Source organism: Xenia sp. Carnegie-2017, unplaced genomic scaffold, assembly GCF_021976095.1.
Source record: "Xenia sp. Carnegie-2017 unplaced genomic scaffold, XeniaSp_v1 HiC_scaffold_21, whole genome shotgun sequence".
NCBI lineage: Eukaryota > Metazoa > Cnidaria > Anthozoa > Malacalcyonacea > Xeniidae > Xenia > Xenia sp. Carnegie-2017.
The window spans coordinates 4,890,932-4,907,688 of record NW_025813484.1 but is presented as its reverse complement, the minus strand read 5'-3'; the positions used below and the strand labels follow the sequence as shown (position 1 = coordinate 4,907,688).

Genomic DNA, 16,757 nt, shown 5'->3' with positions numbered 1-16,757 from the left:
GGAACTAGGCTTATAATGTGGCTACAATTGACTACATTTCATACATTGGTTCAATGGTTAGGGTATGGATTAGGGTCAGGGTTAGATTATGGTTAGTGTAAGTGTTAAGGTTAGGGTTAGAATTGTTTAAAAGTTTCTTATAAACGTAGAGTTAGTCAAACTCATCAACACTTTGTTATGCCCCTCGTAATATCCGTGACAATGTTAAAGATGTTTTTATTTCTCTTCACAACTTTGTGTCTGCATATTTTCTACATAAACAAACTGCTTTAATATTTATGACAGATATTATAATTCGTAGATCGAGGTAGAAGAACTGCTTGAAAATGAAACTTCCAACATTGAAACAAAATCAAGCATGGCAGAAGAGAAACAACGACGCTAGGTTAAAGATAGCTTGATGAAATTGAACGTAGTTGAAGCACCTAGCATACGCTCGAGAGTTTTGGATAAGCACTTGTCAACCACTGAAAACTCGAATGATTCCAAGCATTTTTACGACATAAAGGCTCCAGCGAGGTAGGCTGTTGCGGCATATCGAAACATCGATAAATATTGGTGGTTTTTTTAATTATCGGTTTAGCAATATTGGTTTTTTCGGTATATCGATATATCGATATATCGATGTACCGAAAATATCGAAAAAATATGAAAATATTCGTTGTTTTCAACAACAAAAAGAACTTTTACAAAAATAGGAATTCCCCTTGAAAATGAATTTTATCATATTTCAAAATTTTCATCAAAATAAAAAATTTATCATTTTGAACAGATTTTCCACAACAATAAAAACTTTTACAAAAATAGGAATTCCACCCCCTGAAAATGAATTTTATCATATTTCAAACTTTTCATAAAAAGACTATAATTTATGCATTTGAACAGATTTTCCGCAACAAAAAGATCTGTTATAAAAATAGGAATTCCACCCCCCCTAAAAATGAATATAATCATATTTCAAAATTTTTATCAAAAAACTACAATTTATGCATTTGAACAGGTTTTCCAAAAAGAACTTTTACAAAAATTAGAATTCCACTCCCCCTGAAAATGAATTTTATCATACTTCAAAATTTTTTTATATTTTCACCATCATGAGTTGAACATTTGAGTTACCTTGCATGAGTCGTTTTTACTTAAAATATGTTCTTTAACAATTTTGGTTCATCATTGTTTTTGTTTTCTTGTAATTGATTTTATTTAGTATTTGGTAATATTGCAACTAAAATATTAACTCGTTTCAGTCTCCGCTTGCTGAAATCAAGATGGCTTCTAACCTTGAACATTTCAAACATTACAACTCAATGGTTGCAACCAATGAACTATTTAATGAAGTTACGTTTGTTTCATTGTGTGCAATTCCTCTTTATGGATATCAAAGGTATAGACTGTTATTCAAGAATGAAATAAAATATAGAATGTTTTCATTTGTTGATTTGTCATACAGATTGGTTTGTTTACCTCCCAAAAAAGGGAGGCAATTTGTTTACAGCGAACATAAATGCAGCCTTTACAATGTTTTTTAGTTGTCTTGTCACAAATATCGAAAATGTTTAATGATTGATAATATTTTTAATTGTTTAACTAAATGAGTTAGTTTTATACTTTATTAGAAACTGATGGAAACTTTGAACATGTTTGGTCAAAAACGACAGATAAATCCTGGGGATGGGGGATAAAGCTTTCTATGTTTATAGATGTATACCATTGTGAATTTATAATTTCATTGCTATCACAATTTATAGATTAATGTAAAAATTTTTGATGCTATGAGACGGTCTCATCAATGTGCAACAATTGAACTGGATTTCCAATTTCCTGAGAGATTCAACCTCACTTACGCTAGGTTAGTTTTGCCAGTAAGCTTTTTGTTGAATAACCTCACTACGGTCTTGATACTTAATTCATTTAACCAACAGTGGCATGATTATTTGTTTCTATAGAAACCTATTATTATATATTTATATGCTTATATATACTATATACTTATATGCAGCCTGCTACATTGCTGAACACTGAAAGTCCCACCTGCATTCAAACTCGCCCACAAACAAACCCACCCGCATATAAGTATATGTATATGTAAGCCTGTGTATTATAGTCAGAGGATTATGGTACAGTTTAAGTTTCCATGAAATTGTAGATCTTTACAAATTGTAACAATTTAGTAATTTATCAATATTCTATTACTCTATTGACAGTGGTGAAGGAGATGAAAAATTACATCCTGTTATTATTCATCAAGCTATTCTAGGTTCAGTTGAAAAAAAATGATTGCTATTCTTGCTGAAAGCTTTGGTGGAAAATGGTGAGTGTTTTCTTGGCTCATGCCAGAGCTTAAAGCAAATGAAATGTCCTTAAAATGTTAAATTAAAATGGTACAAAGTTTCATAATTGTTTGGAAATTTTTTATCATTTTTACGTTACTTTATTTTAAAATTTTGACGCACTGTATTTTCTGTTATTTTCTAGGATTTTGTGGCTTTCTCCCCAACAAGTTGTAGTAATTCCTGTCAGTAGTAAATATAATGATTATTCCGAGCAGGTAAATTTAATTTAGTAAGCCTTAGATCAAACTTGCACAAGCTAATGCAAATTCAGCTATGGACAAATTGTTGCTATTTTATGAATTGGATTTTTTTGTCCTTTTTTTTATTGACATTTTGGTCATGTTTAGATTCAAAAGAAGCTCCATGCCGCTGGTTATCGCGTTGATACAGACTTGGATCACGGATCAACACTAAATAAGAAAGTTCGCAATGCACAACTTTCACAGTAAAACTACATTCCTGGTATGAATTAAAGTCTTTTTAAACTATTTTTTATTTACTGTACAAATAAATAGAAATTAAAAAGGTTTGGAACCACTGTTGGTGTTCAGAGTTTACTGACGTTTCCACAACATTAGTCAGGTTCGCTGTATTTGTTCTCTAGACGTCATGACAGAAAGGGGAAATATGTGGATGTTTTAGTTTGTGTGGTATACTTATTAATTGTTCGCTTGTAAGCCGTTTATAAGGTGCTGATATTTGTATTCTGTTCAATGATTTTTGTTTTGGGTTTGTTAACCTACTTTCTAACGTAAGTCGTTGTCTATAGTCAGTGCTGCTTGTAATGTTGTGCATTGTGATGCTCACTTGTCAGTACTTGTTGTTCTTGGTAGTCAGTTGATGCGCAAGTTGTAAAATGTAAGGTATTATCATTTGCTCTTGTTAGATTGTTTGTTGTTTGTATTTTTGTTTCTTTGTTTTGTGTTCATATGCCATTTTACGGCAGCGAAACATACCACGTGGTATATGGCATATACACCCACAAATACAACCATCGGACTGGTATATACCACACTTTTTTCAACAAATCTTCAAAAATATTCATTATTAATGAATTTAAGAACTTCGCGTAGTTACATGATTGGTCATTGTATAATTCATCAATTTTCAACAGATTTGTATCAACGCACACAGCCTCCTACTAGCTCAAGAAACAAGCCAAAATATGAAAGAGAAGCGATCTCGTTTGAGTGAAAACTTGATGATAAAAAGTTGAAAAGTTGCTGATGGTTATCGCCATAAATTACGAATGGAAGAATTTACCACCACGATAAAATCAATATTACCACAACTGATACCAGTGACCAGTGACCACTGATTAAATACCAGTGACCACTGCCGCCAGTCTGCCAGTGACCAGTAGCATGTACGCGTACCTATTTTTCTGTAATTGCGACGCATCATGGGATTTACATTCAAATTTATTTTTGCGAGTAAATTCATTTTATCTTTACCATAAAAATGTTGTTTTATTTCAAAAATCTTCGCTTGTCAGATTTCGTGAGCTGGCTAAATCTCGCAAGCGTTCGATCATGGCCATGACCGACTTTTCACCGAGTACTTTGTTGTCACGTGTTCTGACGTTGACTGTGTCTGAGACCGTCTCTTTTTCACCAACAACTGTTTAAAAAACAACATGAAATCATTTAACCATCTATTTTGCTTTTTAAAATAGACAACACTTAAAAAGACAATGAACACAAAACAAACAAACAAAAATACAAACAACAAACAATCTAACAAGAGCAAATGATAATACCTTACATTTTACAACTCGCGCATCAACTGACTACCAAGAACAACAAGTACTGACAAGTGAGCATCACAATGCACAACATTACAAGCAGCACTGACTATAGACAACGACTTACGTTAGAAAGTAGGTTAATAAACCCAAAACAAAAATCATTGAACAGAATACAAATATCAGCACCTTATAAACGGCTTACAAGCGAACAATTAATAAGTATACCACACAAACTAAAACATCCACATATTTCCCCTTTCTGTCATGACGTCTAGAGAACAAATACAGCGAACCTGACTAATGTTGTGGAAACGTCAGTAAACTCTGAACACCAACAGTGGTTCCAAACCTTTTTAATTTCTATTTATTTGTACAGTAAATAAAAAATAGTTTAAAAAGACTTTAATTCATACCAGGAATGTAGTTTTACTGTGAAAGTTGTGCATTGCGAACTTTCTTATTTAGTGTTGATCCGTGATCCAAGTCTGTATCAACGCGATAACCAGCGGCATGGAGCTTCTTTTGAATCTAAACATGACCAAAATGTCAATAAAAAAAAGGACAAAAAAATCCAATTCATAAAATAGCAACAATTTGTCCATAGCTGAATTTGCATTAGCTTGTGCAAGTTTGATCTAAGGCTTACTAAATTAAATTTACCTGCTCGGAATAATCATTATATTTACTACTGACAGGAATTACTACAACTTGTTGGGGAGAAAGCCACAAAATCCTAGAAAATAACAGAAAATACAGTGCGTCAAAATTTTAAAATAAAGTAACGTAAAAATGATAAAAAATTTCCAAACAATTATGAAACTTTGTACCATTTTAATTTAACATTTTAAGGACATTTCATTTGCTTTAAGCTCTGGCATGAGCCAAGAAAACACTCACCATTTTCCACCAAAGCTTTCAGCAAGAATAGCAATCATTTTTTCAACTGAACCTAGAATAGCTTGATGAATAATAACAGGATGTAATTTTTCATCTCCTTCACCACTGTCAATAGAGTAATAGAATATTGATAAATTACTAAATTGTTACAATTTGTAAAGATCTACAATTTCATGGAAACTTAAACTGTACCATAATCCTCTGACTATAATACACAGGCTTACATATACATATACTTATATGCGGGTGGGTTTGTTTGTGGGCGAGTTTGAATGCAGGTGGGACTTTCAGTGTTCAGCAATGTAGCAGGCTGCATATAAGTATATAGTATATATAAGCATATAAATATATAATAATAGGTTTCTATAGAAACAAATAATCATGTCACTGTTGGTTAAATGATTTAAGTATCAAGACCGTAGTGAGGTTATTGAACAAAAGCTTACTGGCAAAACTAACCTAGCGTAAGTGAGGTTGAATCTCTCAGGAAATTGGAAATCCAGTTCAATTGTTGCACATTGATGAGACCGTCTCATAGCACCAAAAATTTTTACATTAATCTATAAATTGTGATAGCAATGAAATTATAAATTCACAATGGTATACATCTATAAACATAGAAAACTTCATCCCCCATCCCCAGGATTTATCTGTCGTTTTTGACCAAACATATTCAAAGCTTCCACCAGTTTCTAATAAAGTATAAAACTAACTCATTTAGTTAAACAATTAAAAATATTATCAATCATTAAACATTTTCGATATTTGTGACAAGACAACTAAAAAACATTGTAAAGGCTGCATTTATGTTCGCTGTAAACAAATTGCCTCCCTTTTTTGGGAGGTAAACAAACCAATCTGTATGACAAATCAACAAATGAAAACATTCTATATTTTATTTCATTCTTGAATAACTGTCTATACCTTTGATATCCATAAAGAGGAATTGCACACAATGAAACAAATGTAACTTGATTAAATAGTTCATTGGTTGCAACCATTGAGTTGTAATGTTTGAAATGTTCAAGGTTATAAGCCATTTTGATTTCAGCAAGCGGAGACTGAAACGAGTTAATATTTTAGTTGCAATATTACCAAATACTAAATAAAATCAATAACAAGAAAACAATAACAATGATGAACCAAAATTGTTAAAGAACATATTTTAAGTAAAAACGACTCATGCAAGGTAACTCAAATGTTCAACTCATGATGGTGAAAATATAAAAAAATTTTGAAGTATGATAAAATTCATTTTCAGGGGGGAGTGAAATTCTAATTTTTGTAAAAGTTCTTTTTTTTTTGGAAAACCTGTTCAAATGCATAAATTGTAGTTTTTTGATAAAAATTTTGAAATATGATTATATTCATTTTTAGGGGGGGTGGAATTCCTATTTTTATAACAGATCTTTTTGTTGCGGAAAATCTGTTCAAATGCATAAATTATAGTCTTTTTATGAAAAGTATGAAATATGATACCACGTGGTATGTTTTTTTATATTTTCACCATCATGAGTTGAACATTTGAGTTACCTTGCATGAGTCGTTTTACTTAAAATATGTTCTTTAACAATTTTGGTTCATCATTGTTATTGTTTTCTTGTTATTGATTTTATTTAGTATTTGGTAATATTGCAACTAAAATATTAACTCGTTTCAGTCTCCGCTTGCTGAAATCAAAATGGCTTATAACCTTGAACATTTCAAACATTACAACTCAATGGTTGCAACCAATGAACTATTTAATCAAGTTACATTTGTTTCATTGTGTGCAATTCCTCTTTATGGATATCAAAGGTATAGACAGTTATTCAAGAATGAAATAAAATATAGAATGTTTTCATTTGTTGATTTGTCATACAGATTGGTTTGTTTACCTACCAAAAAAGAGAGGCAATTTGTTTACAGCGAACATAAATGCAGCCTTTACAATGTTTTTTAGTTGTCTTGTCACAAATATCGAAAATGTTTAATGATTGATAATATTTTTAATTGTTTAACTAAATGAGTTAGTTTTATACTTTATTAGAAACTGGTGGAAGCTTTGAATATGTTTGGTCAAAAACGACAGATAAATCCTAGGGATGGGGGATGAAGTTTTCTATGTTTATAGATGTATACCATTGTGAATTTATAATTTCATTGCTATCACAATTTATAGATTAATGTAAAAATTTTTGATGCTATGAGACGGTCTCATCAAAGTGCAACAATTGAACTGGATTTCCAATTTCCTGAGAGATTCAACCTCACTTACGCTAGGTTAGTTTTGCCAGTAAGCTTTTTGTTGAATAACCTCACTACGGTCTTGATACTTAATTCATTTAACCAACAGTGGCATGATTATTTGTTTCTATAGAAACCTATTATTATATATTTATATGCTTATATATACTATATACTTATATGCAGCCTGCTACATTGCTGAACACTGAAAGTCCCACCTGCATTCAAACTCGCCCACAAACAAACCCACCCGCATATAAGTATATGTATATGTAAGCCTGTGTATTATAGTCAGAGGATTATGGTACAGTTTAAGTTTCCATGAAATTGTAGATCTTTACAAATTGTAACAATTTAGTAATTTATCAATATTCTATTACTCTATTGACAGTGGTGAAGGAGATGAAAAATTACATCCTGTTATTATTCATCAAGCTATTCTAGGTTCAGTTGAAAAAATGATTGCTATTCTTGCTGAAAGCTTTGGTGGAAAATGGTGAGTGTTTTCTTGGCTCATGCCAGAGCTTAAAACAAATGAAATGTCCTAAAATGTTAAATTAAAAATGGTACAAAGTTTCATAATTGTTTGGAAATTTTTATCATTTTACGTTACTTTATTTTAAAATTTTGACGCACTGTATTTCTGTTATTTTCTAGGATTTTATGGCTTTCTCCCAAAGTTGTAGTAATTCCTGTCAGTAGTAAATATAATGATTATTCCGAGCAGGTAAATTTAATTTAGTAAGCCTTAGATCAAACTTTCACAAGCTAATGCAAATTCAGCTATGGACAAATTGTTGCTATTTTATGAATTGGATTTTTTTGTCCTTTTTTATTGACATTTGGTCATGTTTAGATTCAAAAGAAGCTCCATGCCGCTGGTTATCGCGTTGATACAGACTTGGATCACGGATCAACACTAAATAAGAAAGTTCGCAATGCAATAACTTTCACAGTAAAACTACATTCCTGGTATGAATAAAGTCTTTTTAAACTATTTTTATTTACTGTACAAAAAATAGAAATTAAAAGGTTTGGAACCACTGTTGGTGTTCAGAGTTTACTGACGTTTCCAACATTAGTCAGGTTCGCTGTATTTGTTCTCTAGACGTCATGACAGAAAGGGAAATATGTGATGTTTTAGTTTGTGTGGTATATTTATTAATTGTTCGCTTGTAAGCCGTATAAGGTGCTGATATTTGTATTCTGTTCAATGATTTTGTTTTGAGTTTATTAACCTACTTTCTAACGTAAGTCGTTGTCTATAGTCAGTGCTGTTGTACTGTGGACAGATGCTCACTTGTCAGTATTGTTGTTTTGGTAGTCAGTTGATGCGCGAGTTATGTAAGGTATTATTTCGTTTGTTTGATAATTGTTTGTTGTTTGTATTTTGTTTGTTTTCAAACTTGTCTTTTAGCAATCTTGGTTAAGATTTCATGTTGTTTTAAACAGTTGTTGGTGAAAGAAAGTTAATAACGTGACAACAGTCTCGGTGAAAGTGTCATATTTCGCGACAACGTTTGCGAGATTGTAATACCACGAAATTGACAAGCGGATTTTTGAAATAAAACAACATTTTATGGTAAAGATAATGAATTTGTTCGCAAAATAACAAACCATGATGCGTCGCAATTACAGAAAAATAGGTAGTCATCCTACTGGTTCACTGGCAGACTGGAGGCATTGTGGTCACTGGTTTTTTATCGTCATCGGTGTTTTATCGTTGTGGTAATATTGATTTGTCGTGGTAATTACCCATCACTTATGGCGATAATTTTCAGTTATCCTTTTCAATCTCTTATCATTCTTTCAAAATTTCTTGTTTGCTTGAGTTGGCAGCGTTATATGAATTGTTGAAAATTGATGAATTATACAACAATCAACTACGCGAAGTTCTTAAATTCACACACGAATATTTTGAAGATTTGTTGAAAAAGTGTGGTATATACCAGTCCGATGGTTGTATCAGGGTGAATGCCATATACCACGTGGTATGTTTCGCTGCCGTAAAATGGCATATACACCCACAAATACAACCATCGGACTGGTATATACCACACTTTTTTCAACAAATCTTCAAAAATATTCATTATTAATGAATTTAAGAACTTCGCGCAGTTACATGATTGGTCATTGTATAATTCATCAATTTTCAACAGATTTGTATCAACGCACACAGCCTCCTACTAGCTCAAGAAACAAGCCAAAATATGAAAGAGAAGCGATCTCGTTTGAGTGAAAACTTGATGATAAAAAGTTGAAAAGTTGCTGATGGTTATCGCCATAAATTACGAATGGAAGAATTTACCACCACGATAAAATCAATATTACCACAACTGATAAAGTACCAGTGACCACTGATAAAATACCAGTGACCACTGCCGCCAGTCTGCCAGTGACCAGTAGCATGTATGCGTACCTATTTTTCTATAATTGCGACGCATCATGGGATTTACATTCAAATTTATTTTTGCCAGTAAATTCATTTTATCTTTACCATAAAAATGTCGTTTTACTTCAAAAATCTTCGCTTGTCAGATTTCGTGAGCTGGCTAAATCTCGCAAGCGTTCGATCATGGCCATGACTGACTTTTCACCGAGTACTTTGTTGTCACGTGTTCTGACGTTGACTGTGTCTGAGACCGTCTCTTTTTCACCAACAACTGTTTAAAAAACAACATGAAATCATTTAACCATCTATTTTGCTTTTTAAAATAGACAACACTTAAAAAGACAATGAACACAAAACAAACAAACAAAAATACAAACAACAAACAATCCAACAACAGCAAATGATAATACCTTACATTTTACAACTCGCGCATCAACTGACTACCAAGAACAACAAGTACTGACAAGTGAGCATCACAATGCACAACATTACAAGCAGCACTGACTATAGACAACGACTTACGTTAGAAAGTAGGTTAACAAACTCAAAACAAAAATCATTGAACAGAATACAAATATCAGCACCTTATAAACGGCTTACAAGCGAACAATTAATAAGTATATTACACAAACTAAACATCCACATATTTCCGTCTCTGTCATGACGTCTAGAGAACAAATACGGCGAACCTGACTAATGTTGTGGAAACGTCAGTAAACTCTGAACACCAACAGTGGTTCCAAACCTTTTTAATTTCTATTTATTTGTACAGTAAATAAAAATAGTTTAAAAGACTTATTCATACCAAGAATGAAGTTGTACTGTGAAAGTTGTGCATTGCGAACTTTCTTATTTAGTGTTGATCCGTGATCCAAGTCTGTATCAACACGATAACCAGCTGCATGGAACTTCTTTGAATCTAAACATGACCAAAATGTCAATAAAAAAGGACAAAAAATCCAATTCATAAAATAGCAACAATTTGTCCATAGCTGAGTTTGCATTAGCCTGTGCAAGTTCGATCTAAGGCTTACCAAATTAAATTTACCTTCGGCATAATCATTATATTTACTACTGACAGGAATTACTACAACTTGAAGGGGAGAAAGCCATAAAATCCTAGAAAATAACAGAAAATGCAGTGCGTCAAAATTTTAAAATAAAGTAACGTAAAAATGATAAAAAATTTCCAAACAATTAAGAAACTTTGTATCATTTTAATTTAACATTTTAAGGACATTTCATTTGCTTTAAGCTCTGGCATGAGCCAAGAAAACACTCACCATTTTCCACCAAAGCTTTCAGCAAGAATAGCAATCATTTTTCAACTGAACCTACAATAGCTTGATGAATAATAACAGGATGTAATTTTTCATCTCCTTCACCACTGTCAATAGAGTAATAGAATATTGATAAATTACTAAATTGTTACAATTTGTAAAGATCTACAATTTCATGGAAACTTAAACTGGAAATTCATAATCCTCTGACTATAATACACAGGCTTACATATACATATACTTATATCTGGGTTTGTTTGTATGAGTTTGAATGCAGGTGGGACTTTCAGTGTTCAGCAATGTAGCAGGCTGCATATAAGTATATAGTATATATAAGCATATAAATATATAACAATAGGTTTCTATAGAAACAAATAATCATGTCACTGTTGGTTAAATAAATTAAGTATCAAGACCGAGTGAGGTTATTCAACAAAGCTTACTGGCAAAACTAACCTAGCGTAAGTGAGGTTGAATCTCTCAGGAAGTTGGAAATCCAGTTCAATTGTTGCACATTGATGAGACCATCTCATAGCATCAAAATTTTTATATTAATCTATAAATTGTGATAGCAATGAAATTATAAATTCACAATGGTATACATCTGTAAACATAGAAAGCTTCATCCCCATCCCCAGGATTTATCTGCCGCTTTTGACCAAAATTATTCAAAGCTTCCATCAGTTTCTAATGAAGCATAAAACAAACTCATTTAGTTAAACATTAAAAATATTATCAATCATTAAACATTTTCGATATTTATGACAAGACAGCTAAAAACATTGTAAAGACTGCATTTATGTTCGCTGAACAAATTTCCTCCCTATTTTGGGAGGTAAACAAACCAATCTGTATGTCAAATCAACAAATGAAAACATTCTATATTTTATTTCATTCTTGAATAACTGTCTATATCTTTGATATCCATAAAGAGGAATTGCACACGATGAAACAAATGTAACTTGATTAAATATTCATTAACCATTGAGTTGTAATGTTTGAAATGTTCAAGGTTAGAAGCCATCTTGATTTCAGCAAGCGGAGACTGAAACGAAGTTAATATTTTAGTTGCAATATTAACAAATACTAAATAAAATCAATTACAAGAAAACAAAAACAATGATGAACCAAAATTGTTAAAGAACATATTTTAAGTAAAAACGACTCATGCAAGGTAACTCAAATGTTCAACTTATGATGGTGAAAATATAAAAAAAACATGGAGATAAAATAAAGCATGACAATCAATAGATCTTCACTTAGGTAATAATAGCTGCAGATCCAAATTTATAAACAGTGTGTGAAGCACTGACTAAAACATTTTGGCAATCAAATGCACTTGAAAGCCCTGGCAGGTTAGCTAAAGTCCCTCGGTGCTACAAGTCTTGTGACTTTTACTACAAAATCTCCTCGGCTTCCAAGTACATTTAATCACTAAGTTACCTCACTACCGTGCATCGTTTTACTTATAAAAATATTGCACACGCTAGCTAAAATGTAGATCCCATTAACTACATACATGTATGGTCTTATATGAGCCAGTTTTAAATACTCAAAGAATATTTAGGCAATCAGAGAGTAAAATATTTTTACCTTACTCTGAACAAAACAGTTTTTCTTGTGAGTCTTTTTATCGCAGGGATACGTCGGTATAAAATTCTTATCACCAAAATGTTTCAAATTCCAAATTGGTGAAGTGTTGACTGTGTAGTAAGCTGGTCGATACAACTCATACGCAACGCATCGTTTGCTGTTTAAAATCATGATAGAACTCATGCAGATAGATTGGTTTCACATAGCCAGAATAACAACCAATAACTGTTAGCTTCCAGAACAATTCAGTGAATTCACCACAAATGTCAGTCTGCTACGTGAAGATAGTTCTGCATATGCCTCAAGTCTTTTTACGCTTCCGAATTGCATCCTTGAACGCCTTATTTTATACAGTTCAGCCAACATTTACCTATTCTTGCCATAAAATGATTAAGTGCTCCAAGTTGACTGAAAATAAAATTGTTCAGCATACGCCATTTTGAAAGCATGTCTATAATTATCCACTATCATCCATTGTAACCACTATCAACATCCTAATGTCATTGGTCAAAAATAGTCACATTTTTTATTTACTTTCGCCTTTCATTCATGTCATTTCTAGATATGAATTTTCTTATTCGTCCATAGTTCAATCAATAATAAAAAAATATTTATTGTAAATTTTATTATAGCAAATGAACGTGACGCCAAGAGTTTGTAAATTACATGCAATTTTTCGTCGTGGTATAGTGAACTATCTATCTCGACCTTATTTAAACCCAGTGAACTCTACAACGACTGGAAGGCTAACTTGGACGCCATCTTTGAAGCCTGCATGAGCCGCCATTGAAGGTAATGGGGGCGAAATACATCACTTCGAAATTGCCGAATTTTTGCAAAACAGTGGTCTTCAAGCCAGCTTAATGTCTAAAAATCTTAAACAATGTTTGAGATTGTTTTTATAATTTATTGTACGAACATTTTACTTGCTAAAACTTACATATTACTTGAAGTCGTTTGAGAAGTTCCTTTTCTTAAATTTATTCTTAAGTTTATCATACATTACATTACAGATGTAAATTTTTTTGGGTCTAAGGACATGAGAGTAGAAAACATTGAGGTGTAAAATAATCTCTAAACATGAAAGAAGATGCCGCTACTATACTGGGAAATGCCAGTAAATTTGATGATCAATTTTCACATGTTTTATACTTGTTGCGAGGTATGTCATTTTGTACGTTTTATGTAAATTTTCGTGAATTAAAAATACTGTGAAAAGTCCCAAATGGATTGCCAGCTGATGAAAAAATCATTTTACACCTTAATGATTTCTTCCTCTAAATTGTTTTCATCAGTTACCATGTTGGAGCAAAATTCCATACAGTGAAAAGAATTCTGCTAATTTTATGCTTTGCTGAGCTTCGACACTCTCATGTACTCCCAACATGGCTTATATGACGTCAAAAGAAACACACTATAGCTACGGTTGAATGAAAACAGCCCCAAACATCATTAAATATTTGTTAAAATTGCGTATATATTATTACGAAACAGCGATTTTGTGCACGTTATGATGACAAATTTCCATATTGCATTGAAAAGCGTATTTCGAAAAACATTTATCAAACGCTGACACTTGCTGGCATGGTGACCATGTTTAATTTAAATACATATGCATATTTTAAGCTGACAGTCGTTTCAAAACTACCGATGGATGTTATTTATTCATCACGGCATAAATGCTTTTCAAACAACATTATTCTAAAATCATTACTTAATAGAAATTTGTACAACATTATTCCAAAATAGGTGGCAGGAGCCTACTTTGAAATACTTTACCACAAAATTCGTTTTCTAAGTCAGAGAGCGAGGGAACTCTCTGACTTAGTAAGAATACGCCGAATTCAACAGAGTATATATGCTCTCTCAAAATCCAAGATTTCTTAAAAATCTAAAAGATAGCCAAAGAACAAATTAGCGACACAATAAAAACAAACACATAAACCTGAAAAAAGACTGAAGTCACTAAGCTACAAGTCAGTGAAACAAATAAAAAAATTTTTATACCTCATCTTGTTTTTCATCTTGTTCTCCATCAGCATGCTTCCTGTCTCCGTCAGCATCCTCTCTTCGTCGCTCCATCAGCAGCCTCTTCGTCGCTCCATCAGCATCTCTCGTTGCTTCATCAGCATCCACCTCGTAACGCCATCAGCATCCTCCTCAGCACCATCAGCATCCTCCTCGTAGTACCATCAGCATCCTCCTCAGCACCATCAGCATCCTCCTCGTAGCGCCATCAGCATCCTCCTCGTAGCGCCATCAGCATCCTCCTTGTAGCGCCATCAGCATCCTCCTCGTAGACCATCAGCATCCTCTCGCAGGACCATCAGCATCCTCGCAGGACCATCAGCATCCTCTTTTCTCTCATCAGCATCCTCGTCTCTCCATCAGCATCTTCTTGTCTCTCCGTCAGCATCCTCTCTCTTTTCATCAGCCTCCTCCTCATCTAAACGAAAAATCTAAAAACAAGTTAAGATTAGGACAGGAAAAATAATAACGTACTCCTCTATCTTCTTCCTGATCTTCATCTCTTGTACCTAAAAAGACTGAAGAAGAAGTTATTTGTTTGATGGAAACAAACAATTGTAAGCACATACCACTGCCGGACGTTCGCGTTCTTTCACTGTCCAGTTTTATCATGCTCATTGATCCATGACTGTACATGATTGAACATGTATGTTAAGTGAACAACTCTTCGAAGATTATAAGACTCGCGAAAAGCTAAAGCTTATCGTTTGAACCGTGCATTGTGTTATAACACCCCTCAATGTTATAACACATGCAGTGTTCTGTAACATTGTCAAACGATTTATTACATGCGATATAATTCAAAAATACCTTGATAAAAACAAGATAATTAACGAATGTCTCATGCAATATATTCTCTGCTCGATTTCATTGAAAAGGTTGTTTAATTATTACGGTAAGGTACGAAGGTTTATAAAACATCATCGCATTTGAAGATTCAGCAACATTTTGCCCCCATGTTGCAATATCTTGTATACTCTATAATATATATTTGAGGTAATTCATTTGAACGTTTCTCAAGTGAATTACCCACTTTTATCTCACCTACTATAACATCACTTGATGCTACAGTAGTTCCTCTCAGGAGCAGGGACGGATTAACCAAAGGAAGCTGTCTAGAAGCCTCCACAAACAAGGGCCTTCACATTATTCAAAGGAAGAATAAACATAGTTGCTTTAAAGACGAAGGAAAAGCATTTAGTTTATTTGTTGGATCAATTTCAGCTGATGAAGAACAGACCACGTATGACAACGAATCACAGTAAACTCAGCCATTTTGCTCTGATGAGCATTGAGGACAATATTCTAACAGAAATAAACTTGGAAGAGCTTATCAAAGACTGCCAGAATAAAATCGCAATAACTACTTTATCTCAAGTAGCAGCATTCACTCGTCGTATGCAACCGCTTTACACGCTATATTCGAAGTTTATACTTTTATCAAATGCTTTACGAAATTTGAAAGTAAATTTTACTGTTGAAAATGAGCAGCACATTGCGTTTAGAGTAAGGAAAGGGGATCTTTACTACGTATTTTTGCTGCTCAGAGCCTCCACACATCTTAATCCGGCCCTGCTCGGGAGACATAAAATATTATATCCTTTTGTCACAAAGACAAAAGGATTGAACTTGCTATTTCTAACAATGGCCAGTTGTTAGAAATAGGCAAAATGCAAAATCATCACACTTATGTGAATGATAACGATGAATGCAAAAATGAAAATATTTTCTGGACATGTATTGAAGAGGTCCAATAATTGATGTCAAGAATAGTGGAAACTTTTGGCAGTTTCGTTCGTGTTCTCACTTCAATATGTAACTGAAACTTGACGGCATTTTTGTGCTCCAAGATCGAAACATAGAAATACTAAGAAACCAAAGAAATCGATCATTCCTTCGAACAAATAGGACTCATAACGATGCTTTGAATATGCTGTAACGAGAATTCACATCACAATTGGGTTATACATTTTAATTCATCGATCTCAAACTTACATCTTTATGTCATCGACGATTTTTCTGTATTTAACCTGCCGCTTTCAAACATGGCTAAAATATCTCAACCGTGTCATGTCTTCAGTTGCTCGTCCTTTCCAACAAGTAGTCGCATTTCTTGAAGGCTGTCTTCGACTTTCAACAGACTTTCACCTTTCCCAGACGAACAGCTCGGTCAAATAGGGTTATCGAAGTGAAAGACCCTACTTTTCTTCTGATAACTTTCATATATCACATGAATTAATTATTAATTCATTCGTCAATTTTGT

The 16,757-nt window shown here is 33.0% G+C and overlaps 2 long non-coding RNA genes and 3 pseudogenes across 3 annotated transcripts; 1 reads left to right on the top strand and 4 right to left on the bottom strand.

The window, feature by feature from the left end:
* Positions 1–1,736: 1,736 nt before the first annotated feature.
* Positions 1,737–2,811, top strand: LOC124444422 (annotated as a pseudogene).
* Positions 2,812–3,724: 913 nt separating this feature from the next.
* Positions 3,725–4,791, bottom strand: LOC124444576 (annotated as a pseudogene).
* A 4,855-nt stretch (positions 4,792–9,646) lies between these two features.
* LOC124444574 lies at positions 9,647–11,553 on the bottom strand (annotated as a pseudogene).
* A 2,369-nt stretch (positions 11,554–13,922) lies between these two features.
* LOC124444156 lies at positions 13,923–14,669 on the bottom strand. Its single transcript, XR_006947857.1, has 2 exons — positions 14,473–14,669; positions 13,923–14,356 (listed from the first exon to the last, which is right to left on the bottom strand). It is a non-coding gene; the product is annotated as an uncharacterized LOC124444156 (long non-coding RNA).
* A 139-nt stretch (positions 14,670–14,808) lies between these two features.
* Positions 14,809–16,693, bottom strand: LOC124444162. 2 transcript variants are annotated; one of them, XR_006947864.1, is made up of 2 exons: positions 16,489–16,693; positions 14,809–15,002 (listed from the first exon to the last, which is right to left on the bottom strand). It is a non-coding gene; the product is annotated as an uncharacterized LOC124444162 (long non-coding RNA). The 2 variants fall into 2 exon arrangements; XR_006947863.1 differs by lacking the exon at positions 14,809–15,002 and adding an exon at positions 16,274–16,426.
* Positions 16,694–16,757: the final 64 nt, after the last annotated feature.